The 26,587-nt window shown below is 47.1% G+C and overlaps 1 protein-coding gene across 21 annotated transcripts in view; it reads left to right on the top strand.

The window, feature by feature from the left end:
* The first annotated feature begins 7,420 nt into the window (after positions 1 to 7,420).
* LOC149341952 (pregnancy zone protein-like) overlaps positions 7,421 to 26,587 on the top strand; it is a 156,664-nt gene continuing 137,497 nt past the window's right edge. For all 21 annotated transcript variants that reach the window (XM_089544232.1, XM_089544252.1, XM_089544246.1 and 18 more), the window contains exon 1: positions 7,421 to 7,649. The gene's annotated coding sequence lies outside the window, so the exon portion shown is untranslated. The remainder of the gene's footprint in view (positions 7,650 to 26,587) is intronic.

Below are 26,587 nucleotides of genomic sequence, written 5' to 3'. Positions count from 1 at the left end.
GAAACCGACTGAACAGCGCTAACAGAGAGGACAGCGCGTAGGCAACGGGGTCTCATCGTCAGAAACAAGGAGCACTGCATGGAGCAATGCATGCCTTGGGCCAAACAGTCTTGCACTGTTTAGTTTTAAGTAAAATATGAACCCACATAACAGGAGACAAGCACTGGCCATTCTCCGTTCCGCTGCTGTGTGGCGAAAGGCGACATGACCGGCCTTCAGGCTAACAGGATGGTCATGCAAGTAACAGGATGGTCATGCAAGATGGTCATGCAAGCATTCTTTCGAATGCTTGAATTTTGTTTACAACTTTACTTTATTGGCAAGGTAGTCGTGCTTGCTAAGCTGCAAAGTTTAGTTCCCTTATCCATTTGTTGTTGCCTCGAAAGATAGAAACACATAACACTACCAGATATTTTTATTTTTAACCTAGGCTCAAACTTCCCCAGGTAGAACGTTAACCTATTACACCGGTATTTTTACGGGAAAGGGAACAACCAATTTTTCCTGCGAGGTAGCATGGCATTATCATATCTATAATTTTCCCTCCCAAAAACTTTTCTGTTGTCTAAATCAGCATAGAGCTGTCTCAACACCACTCCTGTTCATGCTGAAGGCGAACACAAGTTAAAAACACCAGAGCGTAGCTCTGAATTGCCTCGTTCAAGAGAGGCCCATCCTAGACTGCACAATCCAGCCAATACTTTGGTCTGTCCCTAACTGTGGTACCTATATGGACTAACAATACCTTTTCCAGCTAATTTAATGTAACCACTAGCCTGTACACTCTTAGAAAAAAGGTAGTAGTACTTTAGGGTAGTAACTGGTCGTCATACGTGTTGCTACCCTCTTAGTAACTGCAGTTAGTAACGGAAAGGTTAGTAATAGTTACTAAACCATTGAATTAGTAACGGCTGCTACCCGCAGTTAGTAGCGAGTAGTTAGCAGTATTTACTGAGAAAATGAATAGAAACTCGCATATGTTGCTAGATTCTTAGTATGGTGTGCTGGCGTGGCTTGTCAAACTTATGCATACTGGAAAGATAAAAAACGTTTCATAGTCAGTTTGACTCATTCCCGAAACCAGACAGAGCTATCAGAGCATGCTGGCCGTAAATAACACACTTAGGTTTAGGCTTATCGCGCATTATATGTGTACAAATTATGCGATGTGATGGCATCAACAACCTTACCGTGCACACAGAAAGTTTCAGAATGCAAGAAAAGCACAAATCAGAAAGTCATACTCGCAGTCGCACTGCACGTGCACAGGTAAATCTTTTTCAGTCTTATATAATCCGTAAATCTGACTCTCGTATACGGCTAGTGTCTCTTAATGGTCGAGGTAAGATACCAGCGTTAATTATAAACTTGAGATTGTAGAAACAGCTTATTCTACTTAACCGTAGGTCCTTGCAGAAATGTTTAATTACAAAACCAATTTATTGGCACGACAGTCTGTGTAGTTATATTGTTTTACTTTATTTTAGGGTCAAAGGAACGGTTGGTAACGACGTATTAACTGGCAATCATAGTAAAAGGGTAGCATCGGCTACTTTTATTAACTATACCTTGAAGACGATAATAAATAGCTGATAAAAAGTAGTAAAATGAAGTCAGAGTTAGTAACTGCTGCACTTACTACCTTTTTGCTGCCTTTTTAATGACTTTTTTTTTAAGAGTGTAATTTCAGTATACTCTCTTGTCCAGATCTCGTAGAGCAGTGGCACCTCCCGGCGAAATGGTCCGCCCAACTAACCAGAGCGCTGTTTAGAAAGGGGGTGCATGTAGCCGTTCTGTCACTCAACTTATGGGCGTGACAGTGATTGGGCAGTGAAGCGCCTTGTCATTTTCAAGAACCTTGCACTGAGGTACGGTAGGGTAAGGGGCGTATGCCGTCCCAAAGCTGAGAATGGGCTCTGAGAGACTCCGCAGTTGTAGGGATCCAGATTAAGTTGTAGCACCTGTGGTTCTTTCACATGCAGTGAAATAGCGCAGCATACGCATGTTTTTGCATTTCACCTCGATCGAAATGCGGCTGTCGCGTTCGTGATTCGATTGCCCTACCTTCGTCTCAGCAGCGGATCGAGCGCCATAGGCACTGAGGTCCAGGGCGTACGACAGGGTAAGCGTACAAGGGCTTCATCTCAAATTTCGAAGCCCGGCCTCCTATAGTACTCTGCTTTTGATTCCAGAATCAAGCATCGAAGGCTCCGTCCCATTATAGAAGAAAAGTACTGCTAACAGTTGCTAAGCTTTTAGTGGTGTTTAAGGTTACAGAATGAGGAAACCACAGAGTCCGCTTGCCCTTGCTTAGTGAAACCACGAACCAATAACGATGACGTACACGCATTTCCCCGGCGTCCTCTCTTGCTCTAGAATCAAAAGACGCGCCGTCGCCGGCCGCCACGGCGTTTCGCAAGTCCCTGGCCACACGCCGCGCGCGTGCACCCTCTGCTCCCACCAAAGTTACACCGATAAAGGCAGCTATGTGCACGAAACGCGATCGCATCCGGCGGCACCGCCCGAGTTCCGTGAAGCTCTTTTGAGGGCTCCCTTGACGTTTGTGACATCGCCCACGGGACCCACCGCTTCAAGGAGCCTCTCCTGCTGCGCGTCGAGAGACCGCCTTGAGCGCCCAGCACCGCCACAAGCGCGTGGCGCACACCGCAACTCAAAACACGTGACGTAGGTCGTCTCTATTGCGCCACGGTGCCAGTCGTTCCGGGTCACCCTTTCCCTCCCATCCTCGCAGCGACTGATTTCACGAGCGGCGCGCCATCCTCCTCTCGGGATGGACGGCGTCTGCGCCGCCACTGAGACCGAACAAAGCAGCTGATGTCCCTGAACTCGGCACGCAGCGTGGGCCGACGGGAGCTAACAGCGCACGCCGCCTCGTGTTTTCCCCAGCTCCGTGCGGTGCCGAGCACGGCGTTGCACGCAGGGGCGGTCGGAAGGAGCAGAGTTGTTAGAGCAGCTCAGAGTAAGGAAATGAAAATATATGTACATATATAAAAGAAGATTCATGGCCGACATAGGGCAATCAGTTCCGGGAGAAATACTTTTTGAGAATATCGATTGTGAGTCTTATTACAGGGGAGTGTTTAAAAGGTGGGAGCTGTGAGGGTGCGGGGGGGGGGGGGGGGCAGGAGGAAAGGGCATCTATGCGAGAATTTTCACCAGGAGAAACGCATTAGTCCGCGATTTACCGACGAAGATAGTTCAGAAGATTTATTGTGAACTGCACCAATTCCCGTTAAAATGTCCATTACTTCGACCGAGTGCAAGATCTTGGAAGACATTATACTTGAGCTCATCATACCTTACGCTGAAGAGAATAACCTACTTAATAAAAAATAGGGTGGCTTTAGAAAGGGCTTGTAAACAGCAACTTGGCTGGTGGAAAAAACATGCATGAATTGGCATCAACGACACGCGCGGGCAGGTTGGTATGTGGTTTCTTGACCTTTTAAAAGCTTTTTATCGCGTGTCTGATCTCAAATTGATCAATCGAAAACTTTCTTGATACTAACATATGATTGCTGACTGGACAGCAGCTATTGTAAACAATTCGTTCAATTCAAAGTGTGCTCTACAGAGTGCGTGGTAGTAGCTTCTGGGGTACCGCAAGACGTGTTATTAGCACTCATTCTGTTTTTAATCGTTATAAATGATATAAAAAATGGCATTGACACTACTGTCCGTATGTTTGCGGATGACTGTGCAATTTATAAGCAAAATACCTCTCAACAATATCAACTAAAGCTAAACGCAGCCCATAAAGTGAAATGATTTTGTCCCAAGATTGGCAGATGACCCTAAATATAGATAAATCAGTTGCGATTAGTGTATTGAGAAAAAAAAAGCCACTTAATTTCGCTTACAAATTTTGAGGTCATGCAGTAAACGCTGTAAGTGGATATAAGTACCTCAGCGGGATTAGTTCTTCACATTTGAAATAGGAGCTGAACCCTCTTCGTTAGACTCGACGTTTCAGACCCGATGTCACACTCTGCAATCTACAATTTCATGAGCCGCCGCGGTGGCTCAGTGGTTATGGCGCTCGGCTGCTGACCCGAAAGACGCGCGTTCGATCCCAGCCGCGGCGGTCGAATTTTCGATGAAGGCGAAATTCTAGAGGCCCTCCTACTGTGCGATGTCAGCGCGCATTAAAGAACCCTAGGAGGTCGAAATTTCCGGAGCCCTCCACTACGGCGTCCCTCATAGCCTCAGTCGCTTTGGGACTTTGAACCACCATAAACTCATAGACTACGACTTCATGAGTTTTAGATATGTATACATTGACTTTCTGAAATAAAGTCCTACTTCCCCCTCCGCAACCATACCTTCTAAGAGTTGCCCAACAATTATGCCCATGCGCCAGTATACGTGCGGACTTGAACGATTGTATACCTTTTCTGATATTGTTCTTCAGAACTGCATTGGAATAGACAACTGAGAAATTATTAGGGTACCCAAAATGCGCGGGCTATGAGGGACACTGTTGTGGAAGGCTCCGGAATAATTCCGACCACCTGCCGCCACGGTGGCTCAATGGCTATGGTGCTCGGCTGCTGGCCCGAAAGACGCGGGTTCGATCCCGGCCGCGGCGGCTGAATTTCTTTGGAGGAGAAATTCGAGGCCCGTGTACTGTGCGATGTCAGTGCACGTTAAAGAACCCCAGGTGGTCGAAATTTCCGGAGCCCTCCACTACGGCGTCTCTCATAGCCTTAGTCGCTTTGGGACGTTAAACCCCATAAACCAACCAATTCCGACCACCGGAAATACTGCCGACGTGGCCGTGATTTGATCGCGCAATCTCGTGCTGAGTAGCCGCATGTCACAGCCACTCAACCGTAGGATTCGTGAAAGTCAAATTCAGATCTACTGATTTCTGTAGAAAAGTATGTTAGTATGTTATGGTCACTATTTATGTACAGTCGAGCGTGATATGCAGGTTTTCGTTCCAGTTGAAATCAAGCAAGAATTGTTCGTGACGTGACGGCGACGTAGTCCGCAGCAGGCATGACGGTGCAGAATAGAGGAATCCTTTGGTAGCTAAACTTAAGTATTAGTCGTGGCTTTCTTGAAAAAATAAACAGTCCTTGCGTTTTTCATCCGGGTAGGTTAAACCTGAAGTCATCATCATCATCAGCCTGACTGCGCGCACTGCAGGGCAAGAAGGCAACAGAAGGCAGGGCAATAGAAGGCAAGAGTAGCAGTGTGTGGCTGAAAGTTAGATGGGCGGATGAGATTACGAAGTTTGTGGGGATACGGTGGCCGCAACTGGCAAAGGACGGGGTTAATTGGAGAGACATGGGAGAGGCCTTTGCCCTGAAGTGGGCTCAGTCAGGCTGATGATGATGATGATTTTATCAGTGCAGAGTTTTATACACATGCTAAATGCACAGTGTTAGGCATTTTAACATGTATAATGCACTTAACAGAGAAAAGCAAGAGAAAATACATGCATGCCTAACATCCCACATGAGTTTAAAATTTTGCGGAACCATTCATTGTGGCATTCCAATGGCACGATCAGACTCAGCCTTCTCAGCACTGTTGTTAAGAATAAGACCTAAAATTTCCATCAGTGACCTTGACACGTAGCAAAGCTGTAATTGAATATATCAGGTAACACAGTTCTGTCATTAAATGTGACCGCGTCTCTCGCAAGCCTTGAACTTGGCATCCAAGAAGCAAACCTACCTTATATCTCGTAAGCGCGCAGTTTGAGCATATGTTTTCTCTGCATGGATGGAACGAACTTACAGGCTTTGTTTGAATCATACAGATATCTGTCGCTTTGTAAGTCTATGCATGCTGAAACTGTAACAACCTGCTTCCTAAAAGAAAATAACTGTAGCGCAACCAAGACATACACAAGAGAGGACCACACAAGACTAGCGCTAGTCCTGTGTGGTCCTCTCTTGTGTACGTCTTGGTTGCGCTACAGTTATTTTCTTGGAACATGCACCATCTAGCCTTCTTCCTTCGCGGACTTCAGTAGTCATTGTTGTTTATCGTCTCAAAGGCCTGCAACCAGCTTGCTAAGCAGATTCTTGTGCAGATAGCTGGGAACTAGCTTTATGTTTTTGTCTCGCCACTCGTTCACAAATCGATATTTTGGACGTTATCATCCTGGTACTATATCGAATACTTCCGATTTGCAGTTCCTACCTGAAGCGCCCTTGAACTAAATTCCCCTTCGCCTCAACATATAGCACACAAAAACCGGTCAAAGTCGTAGTTTATCATCATCATCGTCAGTTTTACTACGCCCACTGCAGGGCGTAGTCAGAAGCAATAAAATAAGAAAAGCCTAAAGCTTAGAACTTATTTTGGATTGGTCAACACACACGAGGACTCGAATATGCGCATGCTTGAAACTCAGTCAAGAAAAACTAATTACGCAAAGTTATAAACATTGCACCTTATTTTAAATCGTCAAACACAATAACACGAATTACCTCAAACAGAGTTGAATCCCAAGGTTAATGATCAGTCGTTAAGCAGCTGAGGGCCGATCTTAAATGGAGACTGCTGCTGAAAAGGCGATACAAAGTAGCTGAAATATATACAAAACGAAATGGGTGCCTATCAGTGTTCGTGAACTCACACTACTCCATGCAGGGAGGATTTGAGGCGTAGAAGCGACCGAAGGGACCGTGCATCCTTAGAGGGGAAACAATTTTTTTCTTTTCGCAAAACCACATAGGCAGTGCTTTTGTTTTTTCTTTATTTTTATGAAAAAATTCTGGTGCATGGGGCGTCGCAACGCAGTCCTCCCTCCCTCATTTCGTTTACAAATGCACTTTCTCAAAGACCTGTCGATAGTTACACCCTGATCCAGGTACTGCAGCTTCCGCAAAGCTTATTCGGTATTCCTTTAGATCGCTTGAAGGAAGCTGACATTAAGATTACAGCACATGGATGGGAAACAGGAAGGAAAAACAAGGCCTTGTTTAGTTATTTGCTTTTGCTAGAGTACATTACTGTTTTGCGCCAGGCAAACGACATCTGGAAGAGGAAGACAATGTATGTATGGGGTGCTCCTACATAGGAAGCGGGAGCAAACATCCGAGACTCAGAAAGGACAGCAGAGCGCAAGTTTTTCCGCTTTCACCCGAAACGACGCGTGGATGAAAGTCTGACGTTCGCAGCTTGTTTCTCCCACGGCTGAAGTATTCGCTTCTGCTTTTCATGAGTTGCATGGCAAAGCAGGCGAGAGTCGTTCCCCCACAGCTCGGCATGGCTTTCAAACATATTTTTCTTTCTCTTCCTTTGCGGCTTCGCAAACGACCCGCCGCAGCCGACGACGTCGGTCGACGTGACGTCAACGGTCGATGGCGGGAGGGACGCCATTGGTGCCGACGCCGGGTCACGTGACGCCGAGCTCCACGACTCCCTCTCGCATCCGGCCCGGCTTGTTATTACAGTCAACCGGCGAGCAGACGCCGGATCAGTTCGGGCTTGGGCTGTTTGCGGGGCTTGTCGGCCTCGTCTCGGAACACTTTCTGTGCCCCTACGCCGCCGCCTTAGAGCGTGTGTGTTGTGTTTTGCTTCGCCACGCGACGGCAAGTCAGGACCGAGAGAAGAACGGAAGCAAGAAAAAGAAAACCCCCGGGACCGGCCTTTGCGCGCGCAAAGCTGTAAGTCCTGTTCTGCTGGAAGAGTCCTATCGTTTCTTTGGGGTGTTTTATATTTCTTGGTTCGTCCCTCCTCTGCCCCGCCGGAGGGGGGCGTGAGCGCGCGCGGCCAGACAATCAAAATATGCGCGCACGTGGTCGTAAGGCTGAGACGCCGGTGAGTGTGTGAACGGTCTTCTGGCTGGCTGCGTTTCTCTGTCTACCACGCAGCACTGTTTGGCACGGAGTGTGGCAGCAGTTTTGTGAGCTCGAGGGCGTTAGCGCTAGCTGTCGTCGGTGGAGTGGCAGCGAACGTAAGCTCCAGTTTCGCTCTCCGTGGCCGCTGGTGCATTTCACACCATCCCGGTATATATACATATATATATAGCAGATGATATGTCACACATATTGTTCACGCGGTTAAATATTCTTGAAGGAAATTTCTAAGCTGAAAACCAAACTAGAATCGATGCAACACCCTGAGAGCAAATATAACGACGTCCAAAGTGTTTCTTTTCTTTATTTTTATACAACTGCTGGAGCTAAGAAATAGACCCTTGTGGCAAGGTGTAAACAATGTGCATGGAATACCTGTCTAAACTCCAGCTGTTCTCAGCCTTATTTGTATTCGATGGAACACATCACACGACGCTACAAGCTTACGTTGGTGTAATACACGGAACTCAAGAAGCTATTTCTGGCAGGAAATTTCCTGTTACTGGAAGCGTTCATGGATCCTTCTGAGTTCGCGATCATAACATTGGAAGCGCATACATTCTGTCAGGATGCCTGCAAAGCGTATAGGCTGTAGACGTCCAATCGCTTATGCCCTTTCATGATGCAACCACAAGCAGCCCGCTCTTTCTTTTATTATCTAGCCTTCACTGCTGTACAGCTAACCCTGAGGCGAAGCCTACCTGTCTTGTTAGTAGTTGGCGGCGCCTTTGATTCAGGGGCGCCCCTAGCTTATTGGAAAACAATACTTTAAAAACAAAGGTGCGCTACGTTTCTGACATGTGGATTTCAATTTGCTGTCATGATAACTGAGAAAAAGAATAATCATCGTAGCGAAATTTTCAGTCAGGTTATGGAACACCTGATTGCTGCTGAGCTAAACAAGTCGACATTTTTTTACCATTTGATCTGTGCTTTCAGTTCGACCACAGGCAACTGTGTTAGATCCTGTGCTTTTCTTTTATAGTTTTCATGTGGCCGACTTTTTTGTATTTGCAAACAACATAAACAAATATTTGCTGTCAACACTGTCTTGCTAATATTTGGCTGTTTGCTTCGTCTGTAGGCCTATTTGGTCATCCCTACTAACGCAGAAAACATTCGACACCTTGCGCATAAGGATTCAGTAGTCTTGGGCAGTGTGCAAGCCGTGATGGGAATGGCAACTTTTCTTGATACACTGTCTTCCATCGATGTCGTACGCTTCCTGGTGCTGATGATATTTAATCAACAGCGTTTGTGGAAGCAAATTTCGCGATTATCCACTGCACGGAGACGACTGGCGCAGCGTAGACATCCGAGTGGGTGTATCTCATGCTGTGCGCTTCCTAGAAGCAAAAGATTCGACACTTATTGGAAAGATTTGTACAGAGTTTTTGCGTGGCTTCAGAATTTTCAAAAGTTCGTAAATGGCTAGCTATATTTGTTTTGTTTATTTCTGTACCAACAAATCCCTTTTTGGCGTTAAAATAAACAGCAAAGTGAGAGTTTCTGTCTGAGATTTGAACTGTCATTTAAAGTCTCGGAGTGTGACGGTGCGATTCATTCTCAAGAGATGCTCACACTCACAGGTCGCAGCAATTTTTCTTTCTCGAAATCATCATCAGCCCCACTGCAGGGCAGAGGACTCTCCAATTAACCCTGCCCTTTCAACGATGGTGCAAGAGGGCCGGTGTTTCTCGAAATAACGAAGTTTTACTCATCAGCCCAAAAAAGAAAAAGTCCTACGTGGCGGAATCCCCATGCACAAGGGCACTTGAGCCACCACACGCATAAAAAGGGGAGAAAAAAAACATCATAAGTTGAGGTCGACCGAATCTATCGCTTTCGCAAGGCGGGCGAAACGGGAGAGGGCGACAGCGGGCCACGCAGGGCCCCGGGGTGCTGCAGTGCAGCTTGGGTCGGATGCGTTCTCTCGTCTGATAGGGACACGCAGACGCGAAGGCCGTCTCCGGCTGGCCCCGATCCCCGGGGTAACATACTCCTCACTTCAAGACGCCGCTTCCATTGATAAAGGTTACACGATGCCTCTCGCCTCTATCAACCAAGTCCCAGTATTGAGTTTCCTAAGCGCCCATCCCTCTCCGCTTCCCCCTTGGTTTTTTTTTCTCGATGGTCTCTCTTATTCCTTTCATTCATTCTTTTTCAGCGCAACGTTATCTTCTCGTGCTTTTCTTTCCCTCTACTTTCAAGAGTGCGCAGCGCGTCCAGTCTACTTCTTCGGGCTTCCTCAGCCGGGGACCAGTTCTGGCCGCCCACATAACCTGCCCCCATTAACCGTCGGCGCCCGATAAGGGGTGACTTTTGAGTCGCTGTCCGGTTCTTGCGGTCAGCCAGAGGGTTCACTTCTCGCGACCCTGAACGCAAAGCTCCGCGCTTTGCGCGATGGCATCGTTGAGAGGCTTGTGGTTTGTGCGCGATGAGAGCTTTGCGCCGGCAAATACTAGACAGCGTAGCCGCCAATGGAGCCAGCAATCATAGTTCATTCCGCAGGTCATAGGCTGTTTATAGGAAATACGGCAGCACGAACTCTTGCATCCAGGTTCATCGTGCTTGTAGTGCACCACGGGAAAATATTCTATGCGCTACATTCTAACGAACTTGCGGCAAAAGACGATCTCGTGTAGGGATTTCCTCCCGCTCATAGAGCTTAGCCTGGCTTACCCTTTCAGTCATACGAGCCGCGTACAGCATAAAACACTATTGGTACACGTTGCCGCACTACACTTTTGGCAAGCAGTGGGTTTCTCAATCTCGTTACCAGTGCTGTGCACGTTGGCACGTTCCACCACAATAGCTTGCGGGGACAGAACATGTAACGCAGATGCTGGTGTTTCGAAGAGCGTTTGTACAACCTGCATATTGTTATAGGGTGCAACGAATAACCGTTATAAACAACCAATCATCTACGCAGCAATAAGAGGTGCACGTCCGCAGTGTCTGAAGGGTACGCTCAAGCCATTTCATCTCTTAGCGTCGCCGTATGGCGCGTCGGTGCATGTATTATACAATTGCATCGGCGCTGTGGCCTTCGCCATCTTGTCATTATGCGCAATTTTTCTCATTTCGCGCTCTGATGAAGAAGGTCATTGAATTATCGATATTTTTGGCTCGGGCCGTGTATAAACAGTATTCGGCGGCCTTTTTTAATGGCCTCCTTCGATACGGCACAAGCTTCGACCGTTCTTCGTGCCATTATTTCTTTCTCTTGTCTCTAGAACGTAGTTCGTGTCGTCCTCGCTTCTTTAATTTAGCCTTGCGCGCCTTTTTTATTTCGTATAGCCTCGTCGGTACTTGCCGGCTCTTTTGTTTGCTTGTTTCCTATCATTATTTCGTTAACCAGGTAAAGAAAAAGAGGCAAAAGCTCACTAAAACTAAGATGAGTTAGGCCTCATTATTTTCATTTAATTCTAATGAAGAGAGAACTTCACGCGGCTCTTCGAATAAACACAGGCACGCGCCCGGAATGAAAGCGGCCATGTTTTTCAGCGCGCAAACCAATTGGCCAGTATTAGACCTATTTCTTGAAGTGGCTCCGCTCGCTATAAAAGAAACACCCTCAACATCACGAGCAGGAAGGAAGGCGGCATTGTAAAATGAAAAAGAAAAAAAAATGACGAGAAAAGAGCGAGCAGCCGTCGCCGTTCCCGTGCGAAAGACGTGCGCCCTATACCAATTAGCTGGGACGTAAGACACACACTGCTTCTCCAAGGGAAATGGGTTGAAGTGCCGCTTTGGAAAAGAAAGAAAGCAGGAATCAAGAGGCTCCCAAATTTCTAGCCTTGCGCAAGTACAGCGCTTCTCTCGAACCAGCGAAACAACACGGCGGCGGCTGAACTTCTCTGCTGTTGCGCAGCGCGGCTTTTCCATTCTACACAGCGAGTGTAAGGCAGGCGCGCCATCCCAGGCAGAAGAAGAAACGGGAGAAGAAGCCCTCGCGCGTTTCCTTGCTTGAACCGAGACGCGGTTGCGTCGGCTTTCCCGCGAATCCCTCGGATCCCATTAGTTGGACGAGCCCCTGCTTGGCGTTCCACGTGCGGCACCCGCCACCGCTTTGCTTGGATTTCCGCCGTCTGACACGCGCTCCGCTCTATCGGTGTTTCTATGTCCCTCTTCGCCGAGTATTGGTTGCACAATCCTCGGTTGAGTCTCTTTCCATTCTCCGTTGACCGGAATCTGTCTAGGACAGCAACTCCCTTTATCTTGCCTTCCTGCGTTGTCTTGTTCACTTTTTTTTCGCCGTTTTACGAATGTATTCTCTCCAGAGCACTTGCTTGCGCAGTGAAGATTTCGGTTGGGCCGTATTAGAAGATTAAGTTCTTTAGCACGAGTGCCGGTGAGGTCCACTTCGCAAAGGATTAGTTCGGACTGGGGCTGATTAGTCTGAAACCGAGTCTGCGTGCCTGTGATGCGCAGACTGGCTTGCTGGTCGCTAAGGCTTCTCTCGGGTTGTCCGAATCTCCCTCCCACATGGTAGTTCGGTTCCCTGATGCAAAAGCACGCATTTGGTGCACTTAAATCTGTACTCAAAGTCGAAGTCTTAGTTAGCGTCATCGCCATTACGTCGTGTATATATATGTGAGAGAAGCCAACAGCCACAGAAACTAAGGAACACAGGGAGTTTTTTATTTATTTATTTTGCGGTGTTGATCAGTAATCTAGTTGATAATGTTCGAGATTGCCAATCTTGTTTTCCTTCATTGCCTTACTGTGATATCCTCTACAAACACCCGTCCCGATTAACACGTGAGATTATGGAAGCATATCACATGAAGAAAAAAACAAGGTTATGCGTCTGTAAGCCATCTATTTCATTATATGACAGTGAGGTTGCATACCTCGATGCCACGTAGGAACATGGGTTTTGTCTGTATACTAGCTGATAAGTTGGCCACTTTTTCTATAAAATGTACTGCTTTCCTTGAATAAATTTCAGTTGTGAGTCAGCGATTTTCCTGTGTTTTCTTCCACTCTGTCTGCGTCGTTGCGCTGTTTGCCTTCAATAAGAAGATAGCAGGGCGGGGATCGTCTCTTGTGAAGCAGGTTGCTTCTCCAGAAGAGTGCAGACGCGCTTCGTGCGTAGAAGAGAGGGAGGAAAGATGTAGGAGGGAAAAGGAGGAGGGCTGAAGTGGAAAAAAAAAAAAACACCTTTTGGGCAGACGCGGCAGCACTGCTTTTCGTTAGGCCTAATTGTAAGAGCTGTCGCTCCGGCTCGCTCCCTTAGCGCGAGAAGCCATGTGCTCACTCTGCCATGCGCGTCCTATTAGTGGCGCGCGACGCAGCCTACCGACCGGCCGCCTACTTCACGCTATGCGCTCGACAGCCACGAAGAAATTTCGGTGTGCTCCCTCTCTTCCTGCCCCATGCCTTGCCTTGCTCGAAAAAAAAAATGGTTCTCCCTATTTCCGTTGTCTGTGGCGTTCTGCTATATTTCCTCAGTTCCTTCCCTTTATTTCTTTATAAAATTAAACTTGAGTGAAGATTTACTTTTTATTTCCTCACAGCTCGAAAACTTCCGCGTAGGTTTGCCACTGATCTACCCTCTTGAATGCCGTTGACAAAGGTCACTGAGAGGACCTAGCCTAAGCATTACATGCGGGCAATAAGGTGTCGCTAAACTTAATATTTTGTGCGGCTTCTTTCTTCCGCCTCTCTCACTCTCTTGACAAAGATACTTTTTTGTATTGTCCATCTAGTTCGGGTCCCACCGGAACAAAGTGTGACAGTTCCCAGAGGGGCCGTTTGGAGTGTTGCTAGTACGCAAAGCGCACGCTTGGCGGCTTGTTGAAAGCTTGTTTCTCACCTGTCTCAGTGCCAAACAGTTAATGCTTTCAGGCAGAGCAGTGGTTAGTTTTTTATATATATCCTGTACATGAGCAACAATTTGGGCGCCGCTTACGTTTGGAGACGCTAGAGAATATTGGGTGTATTTTGCTGTAGCCCTATTATAAAAGGTAGTGGCATTGTTCGGCCTCTCAGGAAGCAGAATTCTAAGAGAAAAGATGTGAAAACCATGCAAAGACGTGCTAAGTGTGCAAATCGCTTCTGTAAAATATTTCGTTAATTAACCACTCTCTACGCACCGCGTGTGTTTACTATCTCCGGAAACACTACCCCAGCCCTCTCTGAATGAGACTTCCAATCCTCCGGCTGCGCTGTCTTCGATTTTAAGGTTTTCCCAATTGTTCTAGCTCAAGACCTCTTGCTTAATGCCAATTCATCAGCATTGGTAGTTAAGTCATTCTTAGTGTCTTGTAATATCATCCGCCAGGGGAAAACTATGCTCTCGCATTCGGCTCTTCGAGGCCCGAGTACTGCTGCTTGAAGTGCAGGGTTGCATCCACAATTGCACTCTTAAGGCGCTGATAAAGAAAAAAAAAACACCTGTATCAGGCTTTAAGGACTAAGATGAGCGAATCTTCGACACATACCCTGTTACGCGCAATGTTTGTAATCCCCCTGCAGTAATGCCCCACGAGCGTATATATATGCACAGTTGAGTTTCCCCTTCACGTGGCGATGTGAGGAAACATTTTATGATGATGAAATCGGATTTCTTGATGGATTGATGGTTCGGACTCGCAAACAATCACATTACTCGACGGCGGGACAAGAAGGTTAACTATTTATTAAGGAATAACCAAGAAGAAACAAGCAAGGAGAAAAGTATTTACAACATGACTGAACCGTTGATTACACGAAATCAGCCCCCACTTAACCGAGAGCGTTCCGTTTTTAAGCCTTCTGTCTCCGGCCTTGGCGGGGACAGCGACCAATAATAAAACAGGCGACACTTCTCACCAATCGATGCTTAGGGAAAGGACAATAAAGTTTCTGTCAGCCAATCAAAGACTGGGGAAAGGATGTTAGCTAATCAAATGCTTGGGAAAGGAGAGGTTCCGAGCACGCATACAAACAGCACTGAACTCGCTGCGTTCCGAACCTCTGCTTCCTCTTCGTTTCCCTCTCCTTGCACGTGGATACGGGACGCACGTATGCCACGGGAACAATCACTGAAGGTTCCTTATAAAAAAAAGAAAGCTGTCGCTGAGGGGTCCAGCGTCCAGTAGCAACTACAGCCTAACTATGGGCCTCTTCTGTGTATCCGACGCTCATAGACCCATCGGCATCGCATCGCGTACCGATCGTCCACCGTATACCTGCGTCCTCACAGTAATCCGCACGGAAGCGAGAAGGTTAAAAAAAACATCCACTGGCCACAAACACGACGACTGCAGGCATTCAAACACTGCACTGTAAAAAGCTGCGCGCTAGAAAGTATCTGTGGCGGGGAGGCAAGACGGAGACAGAACGAGCGTTCTGGCGACGATGTCGTCAGCAACAATAGAGCAGCCACCGCATCTCCGTCGTGCGTCCGCGGTTCCATGAATTCGGTAACCCTTCGACCGGGGACAGGTGCACATGCCAAACTCTCGCTCCGTGCACTGTGCTGGAGGCTGGATGACACATCGGAAAGTTCGAACTTCACAACCTGTATCAGGCTTTAAGGACGAAGATGAAGAGCGAATCTTCTTGCGAAGGTGTAGGTTGCGCAAACACGGGACGAACCACGAAGAAAAGACAGAGAGACACACCCAAGCGCACTAACAACTGTTTATTTCTTCTTGGGAACACATACTTATACACCTGGCCACGCATACTCAAACGCAATCTTTAACCACAATAGTCATGCCAAGGGCTGTTAATGTAGACGCGAACGCAAAAAATTGATTTCAGCTACGTACAGAGCCACGGACGTATCACTGATACAGTCTACTGCGTTTTCCTTAATGTGGAAAGCTTCCAAAGCCAGCCGCGCGTGTTCATTTTTGCTTTTGCCTAGTATCACGGTCTCGTCAAGTCGCGGTGCGCAATTGCGGCAAGAACTAAGATGGGACACAAGGTGTGCCCCTTTGTCTGTGCTGTTCTTAACTTTATTCGCATGCTCCCAGAGTCGCTCGTTTATGCACCGCCCTGTCTGCCCGATGTAGGTCTTACCACTTGAAAGAGTGAAGGAATATACCACCCATGTGGCGCAAGGGATGTATGAAGTCCCGTGCCTGATTAGGCAGCCCCTCCTTCTATCACCGCACGTGCGGACGCACAGCTTCGCCAGTTTATTCGGCGCGGAAAACGCCAGAGGGACCCCATGCCTGCCCGCAACTCTCTTGAGGTGATGAGACACCTTATGCAGATATGGCACCGCGCCACAGGCCTGAACGCTTCACGTTCACTCGTCCCCCTCATACTTAGCGTACCGGTCTTCATCTTTCGTATCAGGGCCTCGGCAACCGCCGTCAAGAGCGACATAGCGACTTTTTGAGAGCCGATTCCATGCAGAGGGAAGCAATGCCTCTTTACACAATTTTGGAATGCTCAGATTTGTACGGCAAAAGTTCCTTTTTTGCACGAGGTTGGTAAGAACAACATACATGCCGTACGCAGAACTCTAGTTTGAGGTCCAGGAACTGCAAAACACTCCTGTGGGGTAACTCGTGAGTAAAACCAAGACCTTGCCCATATTGCTTAAAAACATCTAAAATTTCATCGAACGCATTCTGGCTGGAAGAGTCACGCGCTAAAAACACTACAAAGTCGTGAACGTACCTAAACACTTTTAAAACCTTTCCTTTGCTAAAAACATCGTCTAAAGACTTGTCAATACTTGTGTATAAGTATGCGTTTCCAAGAAGAAATAAACAGTTGTTAGTGCGCTTGTGTGTGTCCCTGTGTCTTTTCTTCGTGATTCGTCCCGTGGTTGCGCAACCTACACCTTCACAACATCATGTACCAACTAGACCCAACCGAAGTTTTATTGGAGCGAATCTTCGACACATACCCTGTTACGCGCAATGTTTGTAATCCCCCTGCAATAATGCCCCACGAGCGTATATATATGCACAGGTGCATAAATGAATACATAAGTAAACTTCTTTAATATAGGCTGCAAAGTAATCCTTCGTGCTTTTATTTACTTTGCCTGAGCTTTCCCTGAAAGTATGGCTCGGATATTTTTCTATTTGCCATAAGTGAGCTGTACTATTTTCTACGCGCTTCTTATGAAAACCACGGGCCTTTATCGGTATGGGTGAAACAATAGGCTACTGGAATGTAAGAAATTTTCGGTACAGATTTACGAGAATTTCATCACATCTGAATTCTGTCCATGGCTCACTCAGTTTCTGCGATCTTCATCATCATCATCAGCCTGACTGCGTCCACTGCAGGGCAAAGGCCTCCCCCACGTCTCTACAATTAACACTGTGCTTTGCCAGCTGCGGTCCCGTATCCCCGCAAACCTCTTGATCTCATTCGCCCACGTAACTTTTAGCGGTCCCCTGCTACGCTTGCTTTCTTTTGGAATCCACTCCGTTACCCTGAAGGACCAGGGGTTATCTTGCCTTCGCATTACATGCCCTTCACAAGCCCATTCTTTCCTCTTGATTTCGACTAGGATGTCATTAACCCGCGTTTGTTCACTCACCCACTCTACCCGCTTCCTGTCTCTTAACGTTACACCCATCATTTTTCTTTCCATAGCCTGCTGCGTTGTGCTTAGGTTAAGCTGAACCCTTTTCGTTAGTTCTACAGTTCTGTTCCATAGGTAAGTACCGGCAAGATACAGCTGTTGTATACTTTTCTCTTGAGAAATATTGATAACCTGTCATTCATGATCTGAGAAAACTAACCCTATGTGCTCCACCGCATTCTACTAGTTATTTCTCTCATCATCCGCGATCAGCGGTCGCTACCTGCCCTAAGTAGACGTATTCTCTTACTACTTCCAGTAACTCGAGACTAACTGTGAACAGCTGTTCCCTGCTAGTCTGTTTATCGTTGAATTGGTTTTCTGCATGTTAATCTTCAGGCCCATCGTTCTGCTCTGCCGTCTATATTCATTGATCACGGTTTGCACTTCGTCTCCTGAGTGACTTAGCAAGGCGATATCATCAGCGAATCGGAAATTACCGATGTATTCTCCATTAACTCTTATCCGTTTGTGCGTTTCTAGACCAAACTAAAGAGAACCGAATCTGTTCCTCGCCATATTGATGAATATTTTTTATCTAACGCGTTGCGTGCCCCTGTTCCTACTAATTTCTAGGCATCGCAATATCGAGCGCATTAAATGGTTTAACACTGCATGCTTACAACTAGTCCTTGAGGAGCACAAAGCCACCTGTTGTCGAATCTGTAAACTGCGTTCAATGAATCACGCCCTTCCACTATAAATGTCAATACACTGAGTAATTTTATCACACCTTTTTTTTTTTCTGCCTTCCTTGAAATGCATGCGAGCGGCTACTTTGACGGAGCAAGAATAGTATGAGCGAATGCCGCCCCACATAGTTTGCCGGAGCCCTGCAGAAAGAAAAAAAAAGCGATTACATTAGGTACCCTGCCTCGCGGGTTTCTCCGCATTGCTCTCCTTCACGCCTCGGCGGCTTCTGCCGCCCTCGCGAGCGGAACCCGCAGGAAAGCCGCAGCACTGAGTGAGTTTGCATAGCGATTATGTCTTTACGCCCAGAGCTCACGGCTCTTTAAAGAGTACTCGGACGCGCAGCCTGGCCAAACTCAATTAAAGTGAGTCACTGTAAGCCGACGAGGGAAAGAAAAGGCCGAGTCAGAAGAGAGGCAGACAGAACTACACAGAAGGCAGGCGTGTCTCGACTTCTCCGGTTCCAGGAAAGACTGCCAGCGACAGGCAAGCGCGTCTTTGTTCAATCCCATTTTCTTTCCTTCACATCTGGTACGGCATACCAACATGCAATAGGAGTGCAGTTCCTCGTTAACTGCTCACACACAAGTACTAAATTGAAGCAGCAACAACAACACATACAGGGGCGTAGCAAAGCCATCAGCTGTGAGTATCTGTATAGTTGCTGCCAATCGGCAACGATATGTTCTTTTCTGAACGGGTCTTTACCCGCGGAGGCTGCCCTCCTTCATTTTCCTTTACCTCCCGCTCTGTTCTCCTGAACCCTTCGCCTCCCATGAAAAATCGCGAGCACGCGCGCGCCGCCTCCTCTGCAATTATACCGAAAGCACCGGCGCAGCCTCCCCTCTTGGAGCACGCCAAATTAAATTTGCCAGCTTTCGCCCGGGCGCAAAGCGAAGGCTTCGTTCACGCTCCCTCCAGGCGACAGCCATGAAACCGGGTGTCGCGCGCACTGCTTTGCTCGGCGCCGCCGCTCGCTCGTACAACGTGCTGCCACCTCTTCACGCGGTGCTTCCATCCTTCGTTGAGGTATGTAATTTACCCAGAGCGTTGTCTGCGCGCACGCGTGCTTTTGAGCAGCGGTATGCGCTCCCCCAGTTGCTGTACTTTGCCCCTCTCGGTGCACCCCTTTCTCACGCCGTTCAGTGCACCGAACAAACTCGTGGCATGCTGAAGCCACGCATCGCATCCTTCCTGTACTCCGGAGAGAGAGAAAACACGCTGTGCCGCTGCCACTTATATGGACTACACCGGGCTCGCCTCCGCGGTCCTGGCGGCCTTTAATCAAAGAAGCTCGGCGAGCCACTGCGGATGTGGCGACAGCTGGCGGCTCCCGCGGCGCCCACCTCCCCCTTGCGCTTATCCTCTCTAGAAGGAAAGGCACGCAGCGCCACCTAGCTCTCGACTATTTTTGCCTACATCAGCTTCTGTCGCCTGAATAGGCGGGACTTGAGAAGTGGGCTTGCTTGTGCAACATCATTTCCAACTTTCTCTTTCATTTTAAAACAGCTCAGACAGAGATAGATTATGGAGCGTCATGTATAAGCGATCATACCGTTTAGTCGCTTGTTGCGCTAAACAGAAGGCGCACCTGTGAGACCATATGTCCCGTATGGTAGGGACAGCAAAAGAGTTCATAGTTCTCACTGTACAAGACGCAAGGCAACACATTTATAAGGAACATTTATGATACCGAACTCAGGCACGTAACGCATCGCATGATAGTTTCGAAGAGAGCCAGCAGCACGAAGCCTTGCAAACTCATGAATAGCCCTTCTAATCGCTCGCGTATGAACCACTGTTATCTTTGTCTTTACAAAAATAAGGTAATCCTTTGCAAAACCAGTCTTAAGCATTTACAGCAAAAGGAGTGTAAAACAAACGAAACAAAATTCAATCAAATTAAATCAAATGTATTCTGCAGCAACTGGATGGTCGCCTGGTATAAAAGCTGTACAAATGGTTTGACAAAGGCCCAGGAAACCAAAACATGGTATGGCAGCAGCAAACAGAAACGAATGAACAATTCATGAACAATACAGAAGTAGACATCAATAAAATGCACAGTTTTTGAACAACCATGACGGTTGCACGGTTTGCGTTCGTAATATCCGAAGATGGTAATAATAATAATAATAATAATAATAATAATAATAATAATAATAATAATAATAATAATAATAATAATAATAATAATAATAATAATAATATCTTTTATTCACTTCAATTCGCAAGTACATGCTCCAGCCCGCGTAAGCGTTATCGCTTGTGTGCGTGGCTGGGCAGCTGGAGTGTGAAGTACATGATCAGCAGTTAATAAAACACACACACAAAAAAAGAGCTCCAACAAGACATAGACTCAGAAATTGCTTCCGCAATGCAATAAAACATAAAAACACAAAAGAGCTGAAACCAGACAGACTCAGATACTACTCCCGCGATGCAAGGCGAATACAAGAACAAAAAACATCGAGTACAAGAAAGCATCCACCGTTTTCATGCACGAAATGACAACGCTGAGAACATGGAAAAAAAATAGATTAAAAATTTGTCACTCAGTATTACTATTAAACCACGATCGAAGAAACTTATTAAGTTGTTTTAATCCATTAATGCTCGGGGCTGTTTGTATCTTATTGAAGTAATAAGGAACATAATGACTGCGGGTCTTTTTCCATAATTGGTGTAAATCCGTGGTATGACGTATTTTTCCGACTGACGGAGAGGCCGTGCTTTAATGTTGTCGATTTTAAAGACGCTGTGGAAGAAATTTTTGCGCAATATTTCAAAAATAAATTGTTTGTGTACAGGTAGCATCTCAAAATGTTCCATACTAGCTTTTACCGCTTTATCATGACAGCTAGTTTCGTAGGCGAGATTAGATGCAATTCTGTACAGTATGCGGCTTAGTATGTTTAGTTTATATAGTGATGCAGTTCCGTAAATGGTTATTCCATATCGCAATATGGATTCTCCTAAACCTTTATAAACCATTTTTGTAACCGACACATCGCAAATAGATCTCAGGGCATACATATAAACACACACCAAGCGCAAACGTTTGGCTAGCTCCTGAATATGAATGTTCCATGACAGAGTTTCGTCAAATGTCATGCCAAGATACTTGAAACTCGATTTAAGTTCAAACAGCGTGCATGAACAGCTTGTACAATTCTTATCATAAAGATATATATTAGAGCATGTACGAAGTTGTTTGTATGGACTATAAAAACAAAGAAGGCAGGTTTTTGAGATATTAGTATAGATCTGATTAGCGTTGAGCCATTCTATCAAAAAATGAACACCCTGTTGCATCCTGCCGCATGCTTCTTCATAAGTAGTAACTTCACATGTTAGAGCGAAAAGTACAAATTCAGACCGTGTAAGCTCGTCATGCGTGTCTGCTTATTCAAACTAAACCTTATTACAGTCGCATACCCCTCGCCGATAGCGCTGGTAACCACAGATTGCTTAAGGAGGCGATATCACTAATCGCGGCAGAAGCTTCGATGGCAGCTGGTGGTAGGTCGGCCTCCTTGTAATCGCCTTCATCATTTTCCTGGCAATCCCGCAGTGTTCGTATTTATAACGCAATAATATTTTTTTTTCAGTGAATGGCTCTCCGATCCCTGTGTCATCACTGGCCGCATCAGGTCGGTCCAGGTGCGCGTCGACGACGCGTTCCCATAAATCTATACATGCGGCCGTTAATGTGGGTGTTCGACAGCGTCCTCTATCGTTAATTGGATTATAAACTCTTGTCTTACGGAAGCAAATCTTGATCGCTACGCAGTCATTTCCAGCCACGTGAATTTATCGACGACAGGGAACAATAGAGTTGCCCGAACTGGGACGTTGACACCTGGTCAGCCAGTTCCGGCCAGTATGCAGCAGTGGTGACGCGGAGCCGATAGGAGACCTCGAGCACATTAATTATGCCAGTGTGAAGTGACAGGTCTGGCCCGCCGTGTTCGGTGGCAGAAAAGCGTGGTCACCGCCGTCGGAGAAGGTAGCATGTGGTGCTTCGCACGGTTGTCGAACACGGACAGGACGTTCCTATTTTTTTTTTCTAGCCACTCGGCGAACGAGTCACCTGGCATCCCCATACCTCCTCCAAACAGCGGCACCTGTCGAAAATAAAACACGCATCGTCCAGCCCTTCTCGTGCACATGAGAGCGTAGCACTGCGTCTTGCTATTCTTCCCGAGGTCGCACGGAGCCCGCCTCTGCTGCCGTCCATGCTCGAGCATAGAAGAAAGAAGAATGGTAACGCGAAGCTTGCTGCAGCAGGCTTCGCGTTACCGTCCTGCATGAACTTTTAACTAGCTCTAGCCGTCACCTTTTAAGGCAAGCGTTTTATAACGCAGCTTCTGTGTTTCGCGGCGTCGCCGTTGTCTGTTGTAACCAGCAGTGGACACCCTTTAAGCTGCGAAAGCAATGGAGCGGGAGCTTGGAAAGGAGAAAGTAAAAGCGCCACCTCCTCCCCTCCTTAGCAACCGGCGACTTGTGGGGGCGCAGCTGTGCGTAGCAACCGTGACGTCACACAATAGAGAGTTTTAGTATAGCGTCACCCTATCGCTTTGGGTCATAGGGGAATAGCGGGATGCTACTGCGCATGCGCAGAACGCTATCGGCCCTTGGGTGTTTGGGTGAGCGGGCGACGCTAACGCTAAATCGGCGAAATAGCGTGCGCCCCTTGCGCCCCTAAGCCGCTTTACGTTGGGACAACATGGCGGCGCCCGCCGAAGCGGGCCCTCTCGCTTCATCACCGATTCGTCGTTGCCGCTGCTCTGTGGCTCACGCTCACATCAAACTAAAGGCGCACGAGGCTTTCGCTTTGGCTGAAGTTGCCTGAACAACGAAATTTTAGCGATAAAACACGCCTAATTTTCAGATTGCTTCCGTGTTTACAGAGCTGCTAGGCTTAGCGAGTACTCGTCGACTGACGTCAGAAAGCGCGGGAGGTTTGAACTACTGATCTCCACAAACAGGTTTGCAATTTTTTACCAGACCTTCACGCGCGTGCGACCTGTATATATTTATATTTATCATGTATATATGTAAATATATTTATTTTCAGTGTACTCCTCCCCCTGTCCTTTCTACTATCCCCTCCCCTCTTTCTTTTCACTTCTAAACACTGCCTGCTATCCTTTATTTCCGCTGCCCCAGCTCAGGTGCTTCCAGCAGCGATAGCAGATGCAGGGGTAGAAAAAATTTTCTACCTTCCATATTCAATGCAAAATATTAAAAAAAAAACCATTACTACTACTACTCTTCCTGTGTGAATAGCCTTGGCTCGGATTGAACATGTCCGCATTTTAAAAAAATATTTGCATCATTTTTCGTTTTTCCTACTTAGTAATTGGTAACTGAAACAGTTTGCGCGTCATTTTATTTACACAGTAAAAAAAGTGCAGCATATATATCAACTTATTTGTTCTGAAAGCTTCTCTTTCCCGCCGTCATGGCGCTGCCTTCAAGCAACGCAAAGCGACCATCCGCGACCCTATTCTATAGACAGAAAACGTGAACCCGTTCCCCTAACGCTAAGCGCATGCGGATAGGGTCACCCTATTCGCCACGACGCTATTCTAAAACTCTCTAATAGCGGTAGAACGAGCGCGCGCGCGTCGGCGGTGGCAGCTGCACCGCCGCTCCTTCGCCAGAAGTCTCGTTGCAGTCGAGTGAGTGAGACGCATGACATCGAAGATGAGACGTCGAAGATAACCTCTCATCTATCGTAAGCTCTCGCCTTATTTCCTCTTGAACCTAAGGTGGTCAGCTTCTTTAACTTACATGTTGCCTGCGACATGAGCAGCGAACGGAAAGGGCAGCACTCAAATAATAAGCTTGACAGAGACGACGAAACATGACTAGATGTAGAGAGAGGCAGAGAGAGAAGACTTTAAAGGGGCTATGGAATAAATTGAGATTACGTAAAGCAGGCGAGAGATAGGCATTCCATCACTCGTCACCCCAGCGCAAGAATTTTTGAGCTAGCATCAATAACAACGAAGAAACTCGTACACGCTGGGAACCAGAAAAAAAAAATACAAGAAACAACTGTGGGAGTGGCCCCGCCCATGAATACGTCATTCGCTGACGTTCGGTTTGCGACTTCCGGTTGTCGCACCCGGCACCCCAGCAGCAGCGTCGGCAGCGTCTCTCCGGTCTCTCTTCGCCTTCCTGGATTATCGCGAGTGGCTCCGGAACGCCCGACAGAAATAGGCAGCAGAGGTGAATGGAAACCATATGCGCAAGGCAATACCCTGGCTCGCTCTTGCCCGAGGGGGTCGCGCGGCGGCACGAGCAGACGAATTTCACGGCTATCGGAAGTTTGCCCGGGACGTCGTGGCTGCCGTGGCTCCAGCGAATGGCAACGTATGGTGGCCTGGCGACGCCACGGGACTAGTGACGTCTATTTTCACTATTTCAGTTTCAAAATCGCTCACTACGAAGACACCACTCGGCCCGCGAATTAAAAAAAAAACACAGTATTTAAAGATTCATAATAAATTGCCGGCTCAGTTCCGAAGACTCATACTTGGTGTGAATGCTTCTTGTCATCATTTATAAGCATTTAAAACATTTACACGCGACTTTTAATTCGTTACATAGTCCCTTTAACCACACAGACATGTACCTCGGGGCAGGGGCTCAGCCAGAGGGAGGGTCTCCCCCTTGCCGGCTCTTCTTAAAAAAACGTGTGTTTAAACTAACCTGCTATCAAAAGCAGACTTAAATCAAACCACGTCAGAATACTAAAAAACCAAAGTGGAAACGGAAAATCCAATAACATCAAGCCAATAGTAATAACAAGCGGAATAACAGACAACGCCCATTTTTTCTCCCGCCCCGCAAGCCTAATAACAGCAAATGAAGGTTTCTTTATTAGAAGACGTCGTGGGGAAAACGTTTCGAGAAATGTGAACGCATTGTTTTTAAGACCTACAGAAGGGTCGTTAACACATATGCGCTGCCTTTCTTTTTCATCGAAGCCTCCAGTATTTCTTGCGCTCCCCGATCGCGACCCCTGCCTTGAGCCTCAATGCCACTCACCACCGGCTCACATTTGCATTATTTGCAGTGCGATGTGCAGGTGTGAGCAAATAGAGGCTTGCTTTACATCGGTGTCAGAATTTTTTTTTTATGAGTTTGGGCATGAGTGCCGTACGCTGTTAAATTTGCCCTGTTCCCTCTCTCTAGCGTCGGATGTGCGTATAATAAGAACGGAATGGATTGCTTTTGAAGTTCAGAAATTTCGCTAATATCTCGAGCCCGAAATCAATGCTTTGGAATTTAAAACATATATATTAGTACTATCGTACCACAAATGGGTGTATTTCACAGCAGGGCCGACGCTCGCATTCTAATTCTTGTAGCGTTTCATCAGCTTGAACGAGTGCTGAGAACGTAATCGCGTGAAGTGTATTGCAGGAAGTCCCGTTTACGAAAGGGCGTTTTATAATGCAAAGTTGAACTACATATTGTGAATGCTAAATACAGCAGATCCTATTGATAGCTGTGGAGATGTATATATGTCGCTTTCCGTTCGGTTACGGCTTTCCAGGACGAGGGAAGAAATTTCATCTGCTCGAGGCCTTTCTCTCCAACTCTCGGTCACATTTCGAGTAATTTCACGCCACTGCATCAAATGAACAATGATGCCTCGACGTAGTGAAGGCATCTTGCTAAAAATGGAACTGCATAACGACCCCTCCTGCACGTCATGCGCGTTTCTGTAAGATATTTCTTTGCCTGGTCGAGGTCAGAGCATAAGGGTGCATATTTATGCTTTCGTTCTACGAGCCTTATTATTGGCACGTCGCGTCTAGGCCGTAACAAAAAGAAAAATTAATCAAACTGTGTCTTCAACATACCATGAAGTCAACACCGGAGCTTGTACAAATGCAAAGACGGCAGCCTCGGTTCGATTGCCATTTCGTTCCACAGCACTCTCATGGCGTAAAACTCAAATTGTGCAGTTGATTCCACACTTTTCTTTAACATTTTGATCTTCTTGAAAGAACCTCCCCTCTCCTCCTACAAAAGAGGAGTAAGACACTGTTCTCTAAGAAAGTGTTTACCCTACCTTAATAAGAGGTACAGATTGCATCTCATCTAAAGTAGGTTTCCAACTGCTGCTTTTGTTTATATTCCATTGTGCTCTCACAGAAAGGAAAAAAGAATACAGAAAGCATCCCATTCACGAGCGGTGCAGCCGCATCAGACGAGCCCAGCAAAGTGGGTAGAGCGGTCACTCACGGCCAAACCACCGAGGCAATGGCGCATCGCACACTGCATGTGATGTTGGCCGGCCGGGGGACGCTGTTCTGTGGCTGCATTACATCGCGTCGCTCGGCAAGTCTGTGCTCATAGAGGCAGTAATCTTCCTCGACGTCGACCGTCTGCTGGCCTCTAACACGGCCACTGCTGTCGACCCGCTAGGTCAGTCATTCTGCGATCGTGCGCATGCCCTTGCGGCTGACCACGACGTATAGAGGCC

Source organism: Amblyomma mixtum, chromosome 5, assembly GCF_055824585.1.
Source record: "Amblyomma mixtum isolate Tamu chromosome 5, ASM5582458v1, whole genome shotgun sequence".
Lineage (NCBI taxonomy): Eukaryota > Metazoa > Arthropoda > Arachnida > Ixodida > Ixodidae > Amblyomma > Amblyomma mixtum.
The sequence above is the reverse complement of the archived record's forward strand: the minus strand, read 5'-3'. Positions and strand labels throughout refer to the sequence as shown.